At 31.9% G+C, this 5847-nt stretch overlaps 1 long non-coding RNA gene across 3 annotated transcripts; it reads right to left on the reverse strand.

Annotated features, from left to right (window-relative positions):
• Window positions 1–218: 218 nt before the first annotated feature.
• LOC132271639 (uncharacterized) lies at window positions 219–5072 on the reverse strand. 3 transcript variants are annotated; one of them, XR_009469753.1, is made up of 3 exons: window positions 4843–5072; window positions 3775–3850; window positions 219–555 (listed from the first exon to the last, which is right to left on the reverse strand). It is a non-coding gene; the product is annotated as an uncharacterized LOC132271639 (long non-coding RNA). The 3 variants fall into 3 exon arrangements; XR_009469754.1 differs by having other exon boundaries at window positions 219–521; window positions 4843–5071; XR_009469752.1 differs by having other exon boundaries at window positions 219–486; window positions 4843–5065.
• Between the last annotated feature and the right edge of the window lie 775 nt (window positions 5073–5847).

The following is a 5847-nucleotide window of genomic DNA, read 5'->3' on the forward strand; positions in this document are numbered from 1 at the left end:
AATGGTCCACGGCTCTCGAAAATGGCTGATGCAAAATACGACCCCTCGACGGCAAAAAATGAACTATAATGGAAAATTTGAAAACCAAAATTAACAAATGATTTCAAATTACCGTTTGGCCCTTGACCACACTTCATACATGATTAATGAGACCCTATGAAAGAATAAAAATGAAATTCCCACACCCGATGCAAACATGGTGAAGCAGTGACTTGTCATTTTTCAATATTTCTATAATATTTCATGAAGTCAAAAGTTACATAGGATACAAAATAAAAGTCATTGGCCTCCGGCCTCATCTCATACATGTCAAATATATCGTAAAAGGTATACTTATGTACACGTTACATATATGGAATCAAAGATATAAGTTTTAACATATAAAGTTACAAAATGACATTTCATGCTAACATTTGCATGAAATGGAAACTTAAAAGTTACAAGTCATCCAAGGAATGATGTGCATCTCGAACCAAGTCTTCGTATCTGAAACAGCTCACGTTCAACGAGGGGTGAGTATCCTGTGGTACTCGTAGGGAATGAGTATGTATAGACCTAACATTTTACAATATTATCACCTTAAGGTGAAACATGTCAAAGGGGCTCATGCCACCTAACGTCTATGTTAAGATGAGACTCGGGGATCATTTTAAGTTACTTTAAAACATTTCTAGCATAAACCACAATATTTATGCAAGTAAATAACATAGGAGCATATGGCGTAACGCAATAGAACATAGGTATCCCAAATTGTCAAATTGTAACCTAGAATGCATTAATAACCGAAATGGTTCATGCCATCTAGAATCTAAGTCAAGATACTCATGTAGGATCATTCCATATAACATGAAAATGTTTTAAATCATCAAGGAATGTAACACGTGAAATTTAAAGGATGAAATCAATGACACGAAAAGGTTCTTGAGTCTTCAAGGAATGGACACTTGAAACTTAAGGATGAAATCAATGACACGAAAAGATTCTTCAGTCTTCAAGGAATAACACTTGAAACTTAAGGATGAAATCAATGACACGAAAATGTTCTTAAGTTTTTAAGGAATGAACACTTGAAACTTAAGGATAAAATCAATGACGCGAAAAGATTCTTAAGTCTTCAAGGAATGACACTTGAAACTCAAGGATGAAATCAATTACCTGAAAAGGTTCTTAAGTCTTCAAGGAATGGACACTTGAAATTTAAGGATGAAATCAATGACACAAAAAGTTTCTTAAGTCTTCAAGGAATGGATACTTGAAACTGAAGGATGAAATCAATGATATGAAAAGATTCTTAAGTCTTCAAGGAATGGACACTTGAAACTTAAGGATAAAATCAAACAATGTGGATACTCGGATATCACCGGGATTAAAATTGTACTTTGTTGTAGAGAGCTCTCTATCTCCCGTACTAGAACCAAGTCCTAGCCATTTCAATTCTTGTTTGATATCACAAGTCCCAAAATCAACAAGTTGTGAAAATCAAGATATAATATATATATTCAATGAACTTAGCCAAGTACCATGCGCAAACAAGTCATGGAGGTCACACAAGGTATGCCCTAGGCATTCAAGCTACGATGGCATATTAAATGTCATATAAGTAAATGCGTATGCTAACAAGTCAAATCATAACTTCAATTCGTTGAATACTATCATGTGATCATATAACAAGTTTCAAATTATAAATTTGGCAAGAATTCAATATCAAAGCATGATTAACTCGGTGGAAGCATAAAAAGGGAATTTAATCAACTTAAATGATTAAATTCTCAAGACTACAAGGAAACTCTAAATATTCTACGAATAAGATATGTCAAAGGTCATGTCAAGGACTAATTTAATATTAAGTTACAAGTTCTTTCCATACAAGATACAACCATGTGAATTAAATTCCATACAAAAGAAATAATTAAATATAAGTCTCCAAACTTATCCGATTATTCTCTATTTGATACACGTGAAAGAACTTGTCAATGTAATCAAGACTATCAAGTTAGAAACTTAATCAAATCCATGGAATCATTGAATAAATTTTTAATTAATTCACTTAATTAAAATCTCTAGATTTTGAAACTCATCTAAATGCTCTCAAATTAAAGTATGTTATTAAACATGTCAAGACTTAATTTAATAGCATAACACAAGTGAATTCCATGCAAGATACGAGCATGAGTATTAAACCTTAATACAATAAAATAATTAAATAAAAGATTTCAAAACTTAATCAAATATTCTCGATTTAATATATATGAAAGTATATGGCATGCTCATCAATAATATCAAGTCAAAAATCCAATGAAGTGAATAGTACACTTCAAATCAAATTAATTAATTATTACTAGATTTTAAAACATCTCCGAATACTCTCAAATTCACATGTGTTAAAGAGTATGCTAAGGCCTAATTTAATTATAATGACCCAAACTGATACTAGTCATATAAAAAAAAATTGGCATAATCTTTGCTAAAAAGGGTCTTACAACAACCTCCTTAAATGCATAAAAATGCAATGGCTTCTCTTGAACCTTCAAAACTTATCTAACCTGTCCTAACACGCAATGCAAATAATACATTCCAACATTCTTTTCATCCATCCATTATGCCTCAACATAGTTCATTTCATGATGCAACAACCACATACCATTTAATCCAAATATCTTAATTATAGTCCCAAAAACATGGCTAAGGTCAAAAGTACATGTCTTATAACTTTTAGACAACTTATATTAAAGTTATAACCCATGAATATAATTATAATAACAAGAGTCTATAAGTCTCAGTACAGAATACAATATGCTAAGTTTTACAAAAAATAGTGAGACTTAGATAAAAAAAATAAAAAAAATGATCTTCTAATCCATACTAGGCCTGTGGTGGAACGTTTTCCGCCACTTCTTTTGCGTTTCCTGAAAAATGTTAATAAATAGAGGGGAGAGCCATCCGCTCAATAGAAGGTGCCTAAGACACACCTTTTAAAACACTGTCAATCTATACAAAGAATAGAGAATAAAGAGAACGGGATCATACATTCTGGGGGATAAAGCAACAACATCAATAATAATCAAGTCATAGACAAATTATGTCGCGCAATGGGATACAATGTCATGCAATGTCACTTCCCATTTTTCAAAACCTTTTCTACTATTGTTTCCAAATCGTTAGTGCAACCCGGCCCATGGCAACTCTATGGCGCCACGAGAGAAGGATTGACTAACTGTCCTTGACCTATGGCAACTCCATGGCGTCATTTGGGACCCAGATAACTCAACCACGCTAGGGCGATCTCCCCAGTTCCCTCTAGGCCACACTAACGCCACGGTCCCTAGGCAATTCCTAGGCGGCCGGGTTTTCGTAAACCCTTTTTCCAAAACTTTGCCCTAAAACCCTTTTCATTTCTTTCAAAACCAATATCCCATTTCCTTCCCAATGGATGCATGTATGCTTCATACTTGGCATAAACTTATACAATTCAGCCTTAACAACTTACATGCTTAATAAGGAATTTCATACAAAACCTAACATGCTTACACTTAGCACAATCTCAACAATTACACATCTAAATTAAGAATATAATCATTTAAACATGCCTATTTCATATTTCATCAACAATCAAACATACACATCACTAAACATGAAGTTTATATGGAATTATAACTCATGTACATAACATCAAGATAACTTAGCACGAATTAATCACAATTTAGCATGTTATACTACAAATTAGGAAAGAATAATTCACCAAGATCCAAGAAATTGTAGATTAAACAACCCTACCTTAATTGGAATGAGAATCCCAATTACCATCAAAATGAAAACGCTCCAAATTTTCTGTCCAAACGCTCCAAATTTTCTGTCCACAAAATAGATTTTTCAGCTTGTTACTTTCAACTTTGAAAATTCATAAAAAAAAATAAATTCTTAAGCAAATTGAATTATTCTAAAGCCCATTTAAAGCTTAGACACTATAATTTAAAAATATCAATTTATTTTAACCAAGTACTTTCCCAATTGAAACAATTTTGATACAAAAGTACAGAAAAATTCTGCCTAAAAAACATACTTTCAGCAAATAGCTTCTAACTTTGAAAATTATTAGTAAATTCATTTCTCAACCAAATTGAATAAAACCAAGGCTCATTGGAAGCTAATTGACTATATTTCTATGTTATAATTTTATTTTGACAAGATTAATTATTAATTAAAATAGTTTTTTAAAAAGTAAAACAAACATCCTTATTTTGATGAAAATCTAGGTAGCATAGCTTAAGAAATTTGTAGAAAAATCACGTCACAGACGAATTGGACAAACTAAATTTTTTTTTGTAAAAAGACACGTGGTAGTATAAAACTGAAATTTGTTTGCCATGCTCTGGTATTAATAATTTAATGGAATAAATAATCCAAAAATTGATTTTCCAATAGCAATAAAAACACAAACAGCATGTGGAGTCAAATTTTTATAAAAATAGCTACCAGTCCAAAAATTTGGAAATTAATTTGAAAGCTACCAGGAAGGTATAGGAACATGTGGTAAACATTTGGTAGCAATTGGAGCACCAAAACCCATTACAAAAATTCATTTATGAACAAGGTCTAAGGAAAAATTTCAATTTCCAGCAACTAAACAATTCCCTATTTTTCCCATCATAAAAACATGACATTAAAGCTTAAACACAAATATATATATATATATATATATATATATATATATATATCTGTAAAACTACCTACAGTGATACATGTACAACATGATTAGATCAAACTCTCCAAGTTATGTTTAAACTACGAAAATCACAAAGCATACATACACAACTAAAGTAAATGCTAGTTAAACACTCATACCTCATTTAGAGAGAAAAATCCCAATTGACCAGTGAATGAAAATAGCTTAACTGAAAAACCATGACCATGGGGTTGAAGCTCTCATCGAGCTCTTTGTTTTTCTCTTCTACGACTTTGACAAATCTGGGCGGAAGATGATCAAACCGGGCCTTGAACTTCTAGATCTAAGGAGATAAACATAACCAAAAAAAAAAAAAAAAAAAGGGAAAATGGAGAAGGAATAGTCTACTGACCAAGAGGATATTTTTACCAAAAAAAAATGGGTCAACCAAAATATTTATAATCCCTCTCTCTCCTAGCCTTTTACTCATTTGCCCCTCCTTAAGACAAAAACTCCAATTTTGCCCCAATAACGTATCTAGACGTGTATATATATATATATGTGTACCTGCCTCACAATAAATCCCATGTCATGAAAGACACAATGCACATGGGAAGGAAAGAAAAAAAAAATTGTAGCTAAAAAAAATGGAAAAATAAAACTGGCCTTTACATTACATGTTGATTTAAAGCTAGATACAACCATATGAATTAAATTTTCATCCAAGAAAATAATTAAATAAAAATTTCAATACTTGTTCAAATGCTCCCAATTTAATATATGTCAATGAATATATCAAGGTCTAATTTAATAACATGCTACAAGTTTAATCCAAGCTATAACAAACTGGGAGAATTAAATCTTACACAAAGAAATAATTAATTTAAGTTTCTAGATTTGATACAAAGGCATGTAAATATGTTGTATAAGCATGAATTACATTCAATACAACATATGAACCTAAGACATGCCTTACCTCGGTTTGAGATGAAAATCTCAATTCCCCACTGAAATAAAAGTGCTCCGAATCTGACGATACTCCTACGTTATGTCGGGGACAATGAGGGAAGCAACTTTAACCTTTGAGGTACCATGAAAATTCAAAGCCAAACTCGAAACCCAAACTAAAAAATGGTCGGAAATGGTTTCTAATAAGGGGGAAATGTGCGCCTCGCCAAGGCCTT

The sequence above is a fragment of the Cornus florida genome, unplaced genomic scaffold, assembly GCF_030987335.1.
Source record: "Cornus florida cultivar Cherokee Brave unplaced genomic scaffold, ASM3098733v1 CherokeeBrave_3.0.0_Hap2_Chr08, whole genome shotgun sequence".
Classification (NCBI taxonomy): domain Eukaryota; kingdom Viridiplantae; phylum Streptophyta; class Magnoliopsida; order Cornales; family Cornaceae; genus Cornus; species Cornus florida.